The sequence below is a fragment of the Lepidochelys kempii genome, chromosome 3, assembly GCF_965140285.1.
Source record: "Lepidochelys kempii isolate rLepKem1 chromosome 3, rLepKem1.hap1, whole genome shotgun sequence".
Classification (NCBI taxonomy): Eukaryota; Metazoa; Chordata; order Testudines; family Cheloniidae; genus Lepidochelys; species Lepidochelys kempii.
Window position 1 is genome coordinate 78,945,654 of NC_136382.1, and position 18,018 is coordinate 78,963,671.

Genomic DNA, 18,018 nt, shown 5'->3' on the forward strand with positions numbered 1-18,018 from the left:
CCCAAAATCACTAGGACTGTGAAATTATTTTTAAAAAATCACAATTAATCGCATGATTAAAAAAACTGGTGATTAATCACAGTTTTAATCACAATGTTAAACAATAATAGAATACCAATTTAAATTTATTATAAATATTTTGGATGTTTTTCTACTTTTTCAAAGATACAGTGCTCACATTCTATGATTTTTTTATTACAAATATTTGCACTGTGAAAGATTTTTTTTTAAAAAAAGATAGCGGATGCATGAAGGTGCACACGAATGTTTAACATAGCTGGCATGTAAATACCTTCCAACGCCGGCCAGAACAGTGCTATGTGAATGCCTGTCCTCACTTTCAGGTGACCTTGTAAATAAGAAGCGGGCAGCATTATCTGCCTTAAACGTAAACAAACTTGTTTCTCTTAGCAATTGGCTGAACAAGAAGTAAGATTAAGTGGACTTATAGGCTCTCAAGTTTTACATTGTTTTAGTTTTTTGACTGCAGTTACGTAAAAAAAAAAAATCTACATTTGTAAGTTTCAGTTTCCCTATAAGGAGATTGCACTACAGTACTTATCTGACATGAATTGAAAAATACTATTTCTTTTGTACAGTGTAAATATTTGTAACAAAAATAATATACTGAACACTGTACAATTTGTTTTCTGTGTTGTAATTGAAATCAATATATTTGAAAATGTAGAAAAACATCCAAAATATGTATAATACATTAAAATTGGTATTTTATTATGGTTTAACAGTGATATTAAAACTGTAGTTGATCACAACTATTTTTTAATCTAGTTAATTTGTTTTGTGTTAATTGCTTGAGTTAAGTGCAATTAATTGACAGCCCTAAAAATCACCATGTTTTTTTTAATGTAGGTCTACACAGGAATTAATATTCAATATTATTATCTGCATTTATACAAGCTGAATAAAGTCACAAGGGACAATACATGGGACTCTAATCAATCACCAATTGAAGTCAGGAAAAAGGTTTCTGCCTCTTTCTTCCTCGCTCTCTATATATACATATTTCATAATTATCTTCATTTGGTGGGATTTACTATTTCCTCTGAAGCACCCAGTATTGCCCAATATTGACCAATCATAGGCATGATGGGTTATTAATCTTTAATGTGGTAAGTCCTTTTTCTAATGTGAAATGACTTAAAAATGATCTGTGCTTTCATGAAGAAAATAGCAAACACAATAGCTGAGCCAATCTAAATTTATCCAGGTTTTAACCTCATACATATATTGATTATAATGGGCACAACATTTAGATTAACATAGGTTGTTCTATTGAAGCATGAAAAAATTGTGCCTATATAAATGCAGAATGAGGATCTGTTTTTAGTTTGAATTTAGAAACAATTTTGAGACACGGTAACAATTTCTTAGTGCTAAATGGAAGGTGTCCCCCTTTAGTGGTACAATCCAGACTAGTGAGGGGCTGTGTCACCACCTGTCCTGTCATCCTGAGTGTTTCACAATGCTTTGTGGCTGTAGTGCCCATCCTGAGTTGTTCCCAGCCATCCTACAGCATGCAGGTCATACCCTGAGTGTCTGTGTAGCTGCAATCCTGCTCCAGCATCTCTGACCCCAGCAGCTTGCTAGCAATACATCAGTCACATTCTGGCTTCCACTAGCCGTGGTTACAACCAGCAAGATGACCCCAACACACTCCCAGCGCTAAATTTCTCCAAAACCTTGTGCCCTGTAGCATCCAGCCCTATCATGGACAGCTCAGAGAAATAATAAGGTATGTTATTCCAGTAAAGAGACAAAACCACACCACAGCTAAGTGGGGGTAAATTCACCCTTCCCTTTAAACACAACTCTGAGTTGGTTTATGGTAAAAATGAAATGAATGTATTAACACAATATATATAGGATTAAGTGAGTTAAAGTATAAATAATAGTGTTACAAGTAAAACCAAACAAAATACACATCTAAAACTTAATCTAGCAAGATACAGGCTTTGTTCAAAATGGTTTATCTCATCACTTATTTTTCTTTCCAGCCATGGCTGAATTACCCTCAGTCAGGATGTCCCACTAAAGCATGCATGGCTGATTTTCGTTGTCTTCCTTGGTGAAAGATCTTTGCTTAAGCAGGTTTCTCATCTACATTTAGTTCCCAGAGACTTTAACCCCTGCTTGGCTGAAGGACCCATCGTCTTCAGCTTGCAAGAGCTCTGTTCCCTTGTGTCTGTCTAGTGATGGATGCCAAAGATTACTTCTGTCCTTTCTTATATCTTCCAAAGTTCAATGAACTTATTTCAAGAGGCAGGATGAACTCATGCTGGGGGGTTTCTCAATATTTCTGTATGGTTTCTTTGTAATTGGGGCTTCTATTTTTTCTGATTCCACCATACTTAATTTACATAGGAGACAAGTAGATAGTTTTGACATTCCCTCTTGTCTGGGCAGACTGTGCAGCCTAATATCAACGAGTATCCATAATTCCTTACATAGTGTTAATACATACAATTCACAATGATATTAATCATCAATGTGTCATTAGCTTTCAGAAAAGACTTCACTCTAAACACTCTTATAATACAGTAATTCTGTGTACAATCAGATGATCCAATTGCTTATCAACTGAGGTTCAGATCCCCTGTCATTATAGACCAGTAAACCTTTTAAATGGATTATTCTGAGAAAGGCAATGTGGAGTCTGGTGACAAAGGAAGCTCCATTCTCCTTTTTCCCCCATTTGTGTTTGCTGAAATGGAAATTGTTTTGTTTCCTGCTATCTCCTCCCTTGCTGTTTTGATGTCTTGTTTCTGCTTACATATAAATATGAACCTTCATTGTCTTTGCCTGAATATCAGGCTGGTCAGAGAATTACATACACATTCCTTTGTTTAAGATAGACCTCTTCAACAAGTCCCACTGACATACCTGATTTACACACACCTTAGTCAAATTATAGCATATATTCCTAACTCTTGATACAAATCACAACCATCCATCACACAAGTTTCCAAATGATGCCTAACAAGATATATTTTGTACAAAGATTACTACAATAATGTGAGAGGTGTAAATACAGAGGTGCCATAGAAGGTTGCATGCCAGAAATAGCATTCTGATTCTAATATAAATTCTAAATATGCAAACTTTTCATGGCATATTTTACATTGGGTATTAGAGTGTTGAATTCATGTTCATTTCTATTAATGTGAAATAATGTTTATATTCTATCTCAAAACAAGATGCTTTGTAAATAACAGCTGGTTTTATATAAATGCAAAGACTGTCAATATGACATAGAGTAAAAATAAGAAACAGGGCTATGCAGACCAAGAACTGGAACTGAGCTGACTAAACTTTTACTCTTCAAGCTAAAGCCATAATATTTATGACCTTTCATTTCTTGATGACATTTTACATTTGTTATTAAATTATGACCACTGTATATGCACTGATACATGCATTTCCTAATTGCTTCTTTTCAGCCAGCCATGCCAAGATAGACCTGTCTCCTTGCTTGTCATTTTAAATGAAAGTACTACCATCTAAATATAATGAGTTTGACTTGCACTGTGGCATAACATATTCAGGCTAATGAAGGCAATGGAAAAAAAGTACAGTGGCCTTCAAAATAGTCATGGTGTATGGATTTCATCAACAGCAGACAAAGACTGAATGTAATGCAGAAAAGGTCTCAGTGAACAATCTCCATTTCTGCATGATTCCCCAGATCATTTTTTTGCATGTACTGGATTCCATCCCGTAATTGTCTAAGGCGTGGTAATGGCTAAAGGCATGGAGGATCCTATACATTCTTCCTATATATATTATGGAAATGTCTAAAAATATGGAACTTCTAAGAAGAGACACATAAGAATTAAGGGTTTGATATTTAAAATATATTTTTAAATTACTCTTATTGATATTAATGGGAGCAGAATAAGGTCAGTTCTGAGTGTGTTTGAAAACCTGTCATTAACTTAATGATAGTGTGACTTCTTTTCTTAGCTGGACAGAATTGTTTAGGGAAAGTCTCACTAATTTAAAATGCTATACGTTTGAAGGGGGAAGGGGTCAATTTATAAATTTGGCAGGGTGCCAATTGTGTTTCGAAGTTGAAATCTAACAAACTAAGTTTGAAAATGTATTAGACTCCAATAGCAGAGCCCTGCAAATCCGTGGGTATCCGCTTTCTAGGCGTGGACCATTTCTGAGGATAGCAGTGCAGATGCCCATACAAATTTCGTATCTACTCAGGGCGCGGACGGTAAGGACCAGGCGGGCAGCTGTGAGGAACAGTGATATTGCTGTCAAAGCAATGCCGTGACAGTGGCACGGATTCTCCACCTGCCCTGGGAGGGAGGACTGGGGGCCAGTGACACTGAGCGGGGAGGCTGGGACATTTGGCAGGGGAGCTGGGGGGGCAGGGCCATGGGCCGGGGACTGCTTGGGCTGCTCCCTGGCAGGGCAGGTGGAGGGTCTGCTGTGGCTCCACACAGCTACCCGCCCGGCCCAGAGGACAGCCGCGCTGGCAGCTCTGGGGATCCTGGGTCCCCCCACCTGCCTTGGGTGGCAGGCTGGGACCCTCACCCAGGGCTGGTGGAGGGACCCGGGCTCTCCCCAGCTGCCATCGCAGCTCTCTTTGACCTGACTCCAGAGGCGGGGCGAGGCTTTGAGGCACAGCCCGGACACAGCAAGAGTCATGCTGACAGCTGGGTGGAGCCGCGATGGACCCTCCACCAGCCCTGGGCAGGTGGCCCGAACAGCCCCCAGACAGCTCCACAGGTCTTCCTCCTCCCCCGTGGCCAGGCCACCATGGAGCCCAGCCAGAGAGCCATGGCAGACCCTCCACCCGCCCGTGGGGGCGGGGGCTCCGAGAGCAGCCCCTGGCTGTGTCCCCAACCCGCAGACTCCCCGCCCAGCCAAGGGCAGGTGGAGTGTCCTGGACTCTGCGCAGGCTCCCTATAGCTGCTCGCGGTCCCCCAAACCCGGCTGTAGCAGGGGTGATGCCTGGGCGCTTCAGCCCAGCCCCCAGTGTATAGCCCTGCAAATCCACAGATAATTTTTATGGATAGTGGATGGGATGCAGATACACATTTCTGAATCCACGCAGGGCTCTACCAATAGGATGACCCTCTTTATTGAGTCGAGGGAGTGTTAGCTTACTACTTTAGAAGTGGGTTCTTTTCAGTTCTTTTATAACTTGAACTGTATTTCTCAATCCTTCCTTATGCCAGACAATTTTTCAATCAAGACACTTGCTTATTCTTAACCTACCAACAATTTATTAATTCACCCAAACCATATTAATGTATAATCAACAGTTCACCACTCAAATGTAGATACACCCAATGGTGTGTATTACTTACACACACACACACACTACAGTTCTGCAAGAATTTATCACAGACTAGAGATGAGGCTCTGTAGTTATATCAAAGAACAATGCACATTACCAAGATTTCTTATTACGTTTACTTATGATCAACAATTTTCAATTCTTTAATACCTAACACATTTATCACATTTCCAAGGGTGTACTTGTCTGTAAGGAACTTTGAAGAGTGTGTTTACTTCTCTTTGACTAGATTGGCCCAAAAGGGACCCATTTAGAATATTAAAAACAATTGCTTAAAACAATTCTTTTCAATCTCTATTAGGCCAATTTGCTTGGGCTTACAAAGGAATTAGAATCTACAGTATGGTTACTTTTGGTCTCACTAGAGAATGTAGACTTTGCAAGATAACTTATAGTTAATTAAAGAATAGAAGCAGAGATACAATCTTTGAGATTAAATCTCACCACTTATTCGTATCGTCTTAACCCTGGGATGGTTGAGAGTCCTTTCCACATGGCTGGTCCAGGCATTGGTTACATTTAGGATTCTGCAGCTTCTTGTGTTTGGTTCAGTCCACTCCCATGAGCATATGGTGACCTCAGTTTATATACCCTACTTTCAGAGATTGTTGGAGGGGGGCTACACTCTGTTTCCTACTGGACACATTTCAAGTGGGTTCTGGGATTTTAGCTCTCAGTTATCTGTTACTTCCACTGGGATCTAGTAGAGGGTGATGGTGTATAACAAATTTCCTTAATCCTTTTCTTGTTGGAGGCTTTTAAAGTTGGATTTGTTTTAACAATTGTATTTCATTATTTACCCTCCCCCCCATCAATTGGGATTCCCCCTTTGAAGCAATTTCTCTTAATATCCCAAAGTTAAACCCTGGTTTATGTCTTATAATATTTCTCATTCCTTATTCCAGACAATTCCTGTTACTTTTTGAGTGCAACAATTATTTACAATGAAAACCAACAAAATCCTTATAATCCTCTAACTTTTGAGGACTTGCTCCATATAGTCTTTGATTTTACATAAACATTTTGCATTGTTTAGGATTAACAATAGAACAAGAGATGTTTCTACATACAGAAGGCTATAGATCAGACTCACAAGGCAAACAAATGTGCAAATTCTAATTTGGGGGCAAAAATCAGATTATTCACAATATATTTGATTTACGAGGAAACAATGGATAATTTTGAATTTGCTGTGGCTTGGATTTCTTGGGTAACAGCTTGCCCAATTTGACCTTTAACCTTTCTAGTTAAATTTCTAGTTTGTTTAACTTGCAGCTTCCCTACCCATCTCTTTTCCTGACCCACTCAATATGTTTGTAAAGGAAACCTGGGTGTGACTCTTGCTTGGTAACTTGGAATTCTTTTTAGTTAGGTGGGGAGGGAGAGAGAGAGATTTGCACATGCAAATTTACGAGATGTTCTTGCTTATGTGATTGACAATGCTCTAATTTATCCATTTTAGTTCAATAGTTGCAGCGGGGGACTCCCAACATTGGCTGATCTGTGGCTCCTTAGACAAAGTGTCTCAGATTACATGAACCGTATTCTTATTGTCTTCATTGGTGGATCCTATTCAGGGGTAAAAAGAGTTGGATAGCCTTTTTAATTTCTTAGGGCCAGAAGCAATCACTAGTTATTAATAATTCAAGGTATATCTGTCCCATATATCACTTACAATGCTCACGTTCTGATTTGCAAGAACAATGTTTCATATTGGTTGCAAAGTGTCTGATACTAAAGCTTTGGAAACTATACTTTTTAGGTTAATCAGGTTCAATGAATTAAATGATATGGCAGCTCATGAAAGATTAGCATGTAATAGAAGGGAAGAATTCCACAAATGTTGTGGCATTTGGTCTTTATTTTTAGAGTTGTTTGAGACAAATGGTTGTGTGCAGAGAGCTTTGTTGCTGGCCTGGTGAAACCACATTGGAGATAGTTAGAATATTATTGTTGTAGGATGATGAATTTCTGACTCACAGTGGTATTTCTTCTGTCTGACCAGGCTGTATTGAGTATCACTTTTTTTTCTTTGTTTCCTATGGCTTGTTTCTCTCATTGCTCTAGTTTTGTTTTGTTTTTTATTTCTGATTTCTCTCCCTTCATAAAGCAGAGAACTGATGTACAATATTGTATGATATGATGGGTATTTTGGATTTTTGTGGGTTTTTTTCTCCTTTTACAGCAACTTTTAGTTATTTCTATCTTAATTAAGAAAAAGATGGCTCAGCCCTCACTTCATATACTTGCACTCAGATCTTTCCTGACCTCCCTGAGGATCATCTCCATGGAAGAGCAGCTGCGTTGACTGCATAGTTTTGGCTAAAATAACCTCCATATGTGTGACTAAGCATCAAAATGTTAGTGAGTTTTAAAATGCAGATACAGAATCTCCTTTTTTATTTTCGGCAGTGCTGCCAGCCAGTCACTTTTGATATCCAAAAGCTATCTCCACAGCCTTTGCTTTGGTGCCATTATACTCTCTTGGGTGATGATTATCAACAGCTATAATCAAGCCTTTCACATATCAAGAAGAATAAAACATAATTCAGTGTTTAAATCATACAATGCTTTTGCTTAGGATATTTTACCAGTTGCTCTAGGATACTAAATTCTTCAAGGAAAATGCTATACAACAGACATCATTTAGTAAAACTGCATCACTTCCCTACTATAGCATCAGGACAAACCCAGTAGAACTCCTAAATGGAGTGTAGGCTTTTCTATGTCTGTTCAAGGAAAATACAGTTTGAAAATGGAGGAGATGTGTATTGGCAACAGGTTGTGCCTAAACAGATAATGCATTCAATGCCAGCTCACCCTTAAGTTCTGATTCCCCCAGTAGTGTTTCTAAGGGCAGAAACAGGTCAAGCTAACTGTGATATAATTGTCAGTTGTGAAAGTTCGTGCACCATTAAATTATAGCTGAGAATGCCATTGCACAGACAGAAATCCAGATTGGGGCAGAGGGTGTATGGGAAATGATAGAAATGTGACTAAAAATGTAAAGTCGTCCAGTCATCAGATGTTTGGTTTTCATTGTTCCAAAGTGATATATCTTTATCACTTGTTTACGCTGGTGAGGGTGACTTTAGTTATATCTATGGCAGTGTTGATTTAATATTAATCAAATCTAGCCAATTTAGATTAAATGTCTCCTTTGGATTGCTTGCTCCAGCGCTGATTATTCACCATTCCTGATTTTGCTGGGATTGTTGTTTGAAATGGGGCAAAATGGAGGAGGGGGAGCAATGACAATTTGATAATTTAGAACTGATCTGTTAAAATTAAAATATAAAGGAGGTCTAAGTCAGTGTTTCTGAAATGTGACCACCAGCGGGTTTTCATGTAGCCAAAAGAGCCTCCTGGGCAGAAATGGGTTAGAGGCTAAGCAGCAGCCCTTTTCTGCAGCACCTATGGGTTCTGGGGGTGGGCGTCAGCCTCCCCAACCCATCTTCAGCTGTAGGACACCAGGGGTGGGTTTCAGCTCCACACCCCCAATTCAACCAGAGGCTCCGGCCGTGGGCTTGAGCACCCCCACCCCGCCTGGTTCAGCCATGGGCTCTGACTTCAGCCCAGGGGAGCGGGGCTTCAGCAGTGCTGGCCTTACCCGGAACTGTGGTCAAGAGGCAAGGAGCGGGATGAACCTGGGTGCAAGGCCATGGAAGGAAGCTCAGGGCAATAGGGGGCCCAGGAAAAACAGAGTCTAGGAGGGTGATGGAGGCTGGGGGGAGGCAGCAGGGGCTAAGGGATTTGTGGAGGGTTGGGGGAAGGAGCAGGAGGCCAGGGGCACCAAAATACAACTGTACACTATTTTTATTGAGTGTGCAAAAAAAAAACACGCATGAATAAATTACAATAATTTGGACATGTATCTGTGAATATTTGTTTTCCCTAAAGTTAATTAAGTATTTTAGAAAAATTGTCAGAACAGCCACCAGCAAGAGTTGGTGGCTGCACTCTGAGGCCACCAAACTTTTTGTTGTGAGAACCCCTGGGAGTGGTGCAGTGATTAGGGGCTTGATCCTGCAACGTGCTGAGCATTCTGGCTCCAGTTCAGTTCAGCATGAGCTTAAATGTGCATGTGTGTGGTTCACATGAATTGGGGTCAGAATGTTCAGCATTTTGCAGGAATGAGCCTTTAATGCAGTAGCTTTTGAGTTCTGAAGGACTGGGTTCAAATCTGACAAGGTCACAGTCTGGCTTAGGACTCTGTGGATTCCTAATGGACATTTATCTTTATTACAAAAACAACAAATTCAAGACAAGATTTGGCACAACGGCTGAATCTGGTGGCACCTAATGCAGGTGTTTGGGTTTTTAATTATATTTTTAAAATTCCCTATCAAACTCTAGGACTCTTTCAGCTCACATTCCTCTCCACCTCTCCCATCCCGCATCCAGTCAGTCTTGAAAAAGTCATTCTGGGCTCCCTGCCAGACATTTCATTAATTAATTTCCTCATCTATTTAGACTATCCCGCAATGCCCTTGTATCTGGTATTATTAGGACACTTTTTCTTTTAAATATAAATTGATAGTGTCCCTTTAAAATTTTAATAGTTCCAAAATATATTGAGTGTATTCTTCTGCAGCACGCATGTGACTTTCAGTAACCCCAATGAGACTTTCTCTTGCTTATCAAGGTGAGAATATACCATGTCGTGTCGCATCTAATTTTCTTTTACCTACTTTGTCTTTTTTCTTAATTAACTGCTTAGTAATGAGATGTTAATGATGAAATATTTAAGATGTAAAATCAGAAATGCAGTTGGTTTAAAATATGTCAGTCTTTGAATATCAGAAGAGAAAATACTACAAAAATAAGGCATTTATGGTCTTTTTTCCCCCTTATACTAATTAGTATCATTATATAACATTTTGTATCTGATATTAACTATTTGAGGAACACAGTGATTTTCTTGAGTTCTGAATGAGCTGGGAAAACCTAACTATTGGTTTTTATATTCCTAAATAGGAACACTTTGACTTCCATTTTGATAATATGAAATCTTTAATCTGGGAAATGTCAAACTGATTGTTTCTTTCCCAGATATTACCCTGGTGAGGTTACTCCAGTTCACTTCTAACCTTACTGTCAGCTCACTTTTAATGGAATCTTATCAAACAATCTTCATGCTCTCTTGCCCAGAATGTGATCTTCAGTTTCCCTGAAATGAAAACTCTGAAATCCTCTGTGTTGCTCAGCTGGCATCTGTCTCCTGAAATGACATGAGATCAAACTAGCATTCCCTCCTCCTCCCCCCCCCACACCTATTGAGACAGGAATTAATGGAAAGAAAGTTACCAAGTTTAGTGAGCAGAATATAGCAGCTATTAACTTTCTGACACTTTACTTTAGACTCTTATTGGCTGCAAGTTCAGATCTGAGTCTAAAGTAGTATGTGGTTGTTGATACATAGGTACAAACTCTTTTGGACTGTGCTATCTGTTTTAGCTTATCTGAGCTTTTCTTTCATAAGTTCAGACGAGATCAGCTAATCCATTTTGTGTCTTTTTATGATCCCATCTGAATGCATGACACTGTGATACAAGAGAGAATGGTGATGGCATATGTGAACAAATGTGTTAGCCTACAAATTACTCATATAATTAGGTCCAAAACACTTATAGATATTTTTTGCCACTTATAGTGTCAGATTTTGATTACTAAATCACAGCTTTTTTTCATAACTGGCAAAGAGGCCATGCACTAAACTCTTCTAAAGGAAGAAAGGTGACTACAAAATAAAGCTAAACTGCTTCTGTAATCTTTTTTTCAAAAATTCTCTCTTCAGCCCTTTCTCCTCTAACAGGTCTTTTGAACATGGGCAACAAATTATTTTGCAGATCACAGATCTGCTTTTAATCAAATAAATGAAACTCAGCAACAATGGTGCTTTTCTTTTTTAGGTGGGTATCCACTCATCCCCATATTTTACTTGTTTCCCAACTACCTGCAACATGTGAAGACTTTTTTTCTAACTATTCCTTCCTTAGCTCATATTTTTCTTTGATCCCTATTTACGCTTAAACTTTTGGAACATTGTTTTCTTAGTCTCTGCCTCCTCTGCATTAACATCACACCAGGATTCTTTCACATTAGCTGGAGATTCCCAATAGAGTCCCTTTAGAGATTATGGATAACATCTAAATCCTATTGCTTCTTAATTGCTTTTACTTTATTCAGCAGAGTGTTGTCTCAGTTTTCTTCCCAGCTTTACCACTGACTTGATATGTAACCTTTAGCTAGCTAGTTAGCCTCACTGTGCCTCATTTCACCCATCAGTAAAATATGTATATTTATATAATTACAACTGTGTGAAATTGTCATCTTGGAAGCCAGGTGAAACTTACTTGACTCTTGTAATAATGAACCTGAAAGGAACCAAGATTTTTCAAAAGTGATTAGTGATTTGGGGTGCCTCAATTTTTGGGTTCCCAATTTGAGAATCCTTAAGGCCTAATTTTAAAAGCCGCATACTCATCACTTGTTTTGAAAAGCAACCCCCTTCAATTGACTCAAGTAACACATCCAAATTTGAAGCACCCCAGATCTCTAGTTACTTCTGAAAATGATGGTCCACAATTCTTAGTGTCCAGGAAAATAGCTGAGGAAAAAGTTTAATCTTTGAATAAGAATTTAATTTAATTTATTAAATTTAATTAATTATTAAAATTAATTAAATTTAATTTATTAAAATTAAGTTTAGTCTCTAGAAAGCATGTACTGGTTTTGTTTTATATGTAACTGGTCTGGTTCCATTGTTATCCTTACACACTATCTCTTAAATCTTAACCTTTGATAACAAATGTATGTTTGTTTTCACTGTAAATATATCTCTGTGCCATGATGCTGTGTAGGAACTGATCCTCAGCTGAATCAAATAAAATGGTATGTAAATTGTTCTCTGGTGGATGGCAAACCTGATATTTCTATGAGTTACCAATGACAGGGTCTGGGTATCACAGGGGAATATTTAAAGTGTCCAGGAGCATTGGGGTGCACCTATTGCTAACCTGCAAAGCAAAATGAGGGCTAGCATTGACCCAAGACCCTTGTGTGTTTCAAGCTGATGAGCGGAGTCAGCATGACTCCAGATAGTGAGCTGTAACTGGGTGTCCTTATAGCGAGTTATAGACACACAAAGTGCTGAGAAGGGCCTCAAAGTTAACTCCCTAGAACAGATGCCAGAGCAGAGTTCAGGGAGAGGCCTGACATGATTGACATGAGTGATAATGCCCTCCCCTCACAGATGTATGCCAATCCCAGTTCACACAAATGCAAGGGTAAAACCATAAACAATTGTTATTGTTAGATACTAATTCCTGCTTTTTTTTTTTTTTTTGCTTTAAATCTCCAGGAATGTACCTGTTGGTCAACCGGGAGAGCTGCTACCTCATTCTCCATGACCCCAAAATTAGGATTTAACCTATATATTTTAATAGAAATAGTTTAAAGGTGTGTTAGCAATTTGCTCATTTGAACCATGGGTGGAGCCATTATGTAATCTTTTAGACCATTGGCTTATTGTGCTTATCTTGTCTTGCTCCTAGAACCTATCCAGGGGCTTGGGAAATCCCATCCCCGTTGCTTCTCTCCACCCAATGAGCACCCTGTATAATCTATTGTAATCAATTGTTCTTCAATGTCACTGAGACTAATAAGCAAAGTGACACTCCACCAGTGCTGTGCATTATAAACTCCTGTGCTTGACTGTACATGGTGTCCATTTCTGTTCCTTCATCCCCCAAAAATTCATTGTTCGTTCTTGGCATCAGGATGATCCTCTGAGGTTTATTCCCTGGTGTGCTGACTTCATGTTGACTTCCTATGCAAATGGGGCTTCCTTTACAATGCTTACTGTACATGTGAACTGAGGCAGACAGATGCGTATAGATCCAAAGTTTGGCCTGTTGTCAGCCTTGGACACAGACTTTAAAACACATTTTCAGTGCATAGACGCAACTCCTTAAATATCATCCATACATCATCTCACAAGGAATATGAGGATGTGATGTAAGCTTTTATTAGAGACCTCACATAACCCTCTTTGGAGAAATACTATGAAAGCAGTGTGTTAGGTGTAGTGCATTTGTCAGGCTTGTCAGGAGTTACTGTTACAGAACAGTGAACTCTGCTAATTGACAGTGATGGGGTATTAGGGTCACAATTACAATGGCAACAATTTAACCATAAATTACTTTATTAAATCCGAAGGCCACATGATATTTGAACAATTGCTCTAAACATGTGGAAAACTTTAAGCAATAAATAATTATTACATCCATACAGTAGCAAACATTCATAAGCGTTTGATCAGAATACTTATGAAAGGATCTGTCTTGAGGTAACCTTCTCATCCTGGCTTGCCTGCAGCATGATCAGGTAGGATCTGACAAATGCCCCTAGCAAGCCTGTTTTTTTCTGTTTTTGTTTTATACAGTGCAAGAAACAAGTGATGTCATATTGACTGTTACTATCTTAGTTAAAAACAAAGTTTTGGCTGATTTGGGGTCACTACTTGTTCAATACACACAGTCCTTCTTTCTTGTTCAGAATAGTTTAAAACCACTGCTGACAACTGGGGCTATTTTTCTAAGCACTTTTCCTCCTATTTTCAGGTCCTGTTTTTCCAATTAAACCTCATTCCAAGCCCAGTATTTCCAATCAAGAATACCATCTTTCAAGGCCTTCCCAACTGCAAACTGTATCTTTTCTTTAGTCTGCTAATTTAGTCCTTTATATATCCATCTAATCCCACAACGAACATGGATTACATGTTAGTTTCCATTCTTATTGTGCTGCAGTTGCTATGTTCTTGCAATTGGAGTGCATATTCTATTCAATTACTTCAAGGTTTTTAGAGCACACCCAACACTGCAGTATCTATCTAACCACCTGCCTCTAGTAGCTTTTGCATTGCATTCCTTCCTCCACCTATTGTGTGTGTGTGTGTGTGTGTGCGTGCGCACACACTCTCATTGATAAGGACAATGCACTGAATGGGGTCCTCTCGATACAACCTATTTCCCAATATCCATGCTCATTTTCCTTTGGGGGTGACCCTGATGTGCACAGCTGCTGAATTAACCTAAATATGGTTTCTTACAACTCCATTCCAGTTTTTCTCTCTTACTACTGTTTTTGTGTGGTTCAAGATTGTTGTCCTAACCAGAAAATATATTACTCTCATGAATGAGAAATGTTCTCTTAAGAGAGACATGAGAAGATGTAAGAAGACTGAATGCTTCTGAATCCCCCCTGAAAGATAGTGGAATACGAGAAGAAAACTGAAGTTTTAGTCCTGCCGTCTAAAACTAAAATCATAACTCAGAGGATACATTCCTATAATGCATCTTCCAAGAATGAATTATTACTTTGATAAGGGAGGGAAAGAGAGAGAAGTAGACTCCATCAAAGTGTTTGAGAAACAACAGGAATCAAGTAGAACTGGAATTATTCAATGTGAGTGTATACATCCCAAAGCCATCTATATACAGAATAGAACAGTTTACAGCCCCGTGGGGTACTCAGAAGAAAACTAAGCTTCAGTACCAATAATTATATTTCACATGCAATATCCATAGTTAAATAGCACTAATTACTTGAGTGACAGACAAGTAGAAGCAAAGAAGTAGAGTGTTTGGGCAGAGACATAATGAGTTGAATTTTTAAGTATGTAGTAAGGTGAAATAAAGCACACAACTGAGTTCACAAACATATAACTCTATTTTCATAAGAACAAGTTTGAGAACCAGTGCAACTAGATAGAAGGAATTTTGAACACTCAATATCACCCCTGAAGTCCTGGAGTGAAATCCTGGCCCCACTGAAGACCACGGAAAAACTCAAGTTACTTCAATGCGGCAGGATTTCACAACTGATAACTTAAAAATTCCACCTGTCCTCTTGAGGCTTTCCTGGACTGTTGAATGAATCTATAGAATAATACTGAATTCCTGTCAAAATTCCACTTCTTCTCAGCAGGAAGGGCAGCATTTTAAGACTCCATGACTGTAAGTGAGGGCCAAGCCCTGACGTCCTTATTCAGTTCTCATCTCTCCTTACTCAAGTAACACTTAGCTTGAGTTAGCACCAACTAAAGATTTCAAAATTTGGCACTACAATGTCTGGTTGTTGGCACGTAGTAGCACATGCACAGATACGTCTCTGGCAGCAGCAATCAGTACAGATGTGATTAATATGAATCCTTTATTGATTTTGTTGTTCTAAAACACATAGATTCATAGATATTAAGGTCAGAAGGGACCATTATGATCATCTAGTTCGACCTCCTGCACAATGCAGGCCACAGAATCTCACCCATCCACTCCTGCAATAAACCTCTCACCTATGTCTGAGCTACTGAAGTCCTCAAATCATGGTTTAAAGACATCAAGGTGCAGAGAATCCTCCAACAAGTGACCCATGCCCCATGCTACAGTGGAGGGTGAAAAACCCCCAGGACCTCTTCCAATCTGCCCTGGAGGAAAATTCCTTCCCAACCCCAAATGTGGCGATCAGCTGAACCCTGAGCATGTGGGCAAGTTTCACCAGCCAGATACCCAGGATAGAATTATCTGTAGTAACTCAGATCCCACCCCATCTAATATCCCATCAGAGGCCATTAGGCCTATTTACCATGAATAGTTAAAGATCAATTAATTGCCAAAATCATGTTATCTATAACCATATACCAGTATATATGTCATTCATGTTCACTTCTTCCCAATAGCTCCTCCCATCATTATTTCTTCATTAGAAAGATTGATTTTTGCACTTCTTGAGCAAAACTTCTTTGTGAGTTGCCTGTGTGAGAGCTACACAATCGGATCATATGAGTTGTAGGGTGTTATTTGATTGTTTGTTTGTTCTTTTTAAGAGAAGGTAAACTAAAACTACATTACATTTTATAGGAGGGACCAGGGGGGTGTGCAGGAATTTAAATGTAACCCCTTTTGGCAGGGCACATTCTGTGCTCCCCCAACCCCACCAGGAGCTCACTCTCCCCACCCTGCCACCACAGCCCTGGGCTTGGAGGTGTACTGTGCCCCCACTGATTCTTGGGGGGGGCATGCCCCTTCCATGCCTCTGCTTGCCCCCCTTGTGCACACCCTGGGACAGACTTTTAATTTAAAACAAGTTGTTATGGTATTTATTCATGTATTCTTTGAACTTAAATATGACTGCTTGGCAGTGTTATTGTTCGAGCTGGTCAGAAAAGCTTAGGTGGAACAGTTGAAATTCCATTCACAAAGAATTTGAAATGTTGGATTTTGTTCTAAATCAGAACAAAATGAAATGGAATTTCCATTCTCTGCCCAGCTGTAGCAATTGGGGTTGTGAATGGCTACAATATGTCTTTGGAGAAATCTGATATGAAAAATAATCTTTTCTGCTGAAACTAGGGGAATTCTCTGAGAGTAAATGTTCTGTGTGTTGTGTATATCACCCATACACATATTTATCACATATGGGTGATATATACACACATACTCGGAGGATGTATTTCGTGGGATCCTGCAGAGCATTGTCCTAGGTCCGGAACAATCCAATATTTTCATTAATGACTTGGACAATGGAGTAGAAAATATGCAGATGACACCAGGCTCTAGGAGGGCTTGCAAGCACTTTGGGGGACAGGATTAGAATTCAAAATTAGGTGGACAAATTGGAGAATAGGTTTGATACCAAATGTGATGCAGTTGCAAAAAAGGATATTATTGTTCTGGGGTGCATTAGCAAGAGTGGTCTATGTAAGACATGGGAGGTAATAGTTCTGCTGTACGCTGCATTGGAGAGGGTTCAGCTAGAGTAGTATGTCCATTTTTGGGTGCCACACCTTAAGAAACATGTGGGCATTAAATCATCTGTACTTAAATGGAGAAATAGTCTCTTCACCCTAAGCCTCCAAGGTGGGTTTTTTTTAACCAAGTATAAAAAAACTCCATTAGTTTATGAAAGATACAACACATTTCCATCCCAGTACACCTGTCATACTGTTTGAAATATAGGAAGTGCTGTGCATTACTTAAAACTATATATGGCATTTGACACACTAAGAAATTAGGTCAAATTTATAGAAGTCGATTTTTTAGAAAGTGATTTTATACAGTCGATTGTGTGTGTCCCCACTTAAAACCATTAAGACCATTAAGTCGGCGGAGTGCGTCCACAGTTCCGAGGCTAGTGTCGACTTCCAGTGTGTTGTACTGTGGGTAGCTATCCCACAGTTCCCGCAGTCTCCACTGCCCATTGGAATTCTGGGTTGAGATCCCAATGCCTGATGGGGCAAAAAACATTGTCGCAGGTGGTTGTCAGCTGCCCACCCCCAATGAAATCAATGGCAGACAATCATTTCATGCCTTTTTTCCTGGATTACCTGTGCAGACACCATACCATGTCAAGCATGGAGCCCGCTCAGCTCACCGTCACCGTACATCTCCTGGGTTCTGGCTGACGTGGGATTGCATTGCTACACAGCAGCAGCTCATTGCCTTGTGGCAGCAGATAGTGCAGTACAACTAGTAGTCCTCATTGTCTCCTGGGTGCTCTTGGCCAGCCTCGGTGAGGTCGGTCGGGGCCACCTGTCAGGGGCACCTGGGCGGACATGGGTGCTCCTGGAAGACCTCGGTAAGATCAACAGCCGACAATCATTTTGCACCTTTTTCCATGAGGGTGCC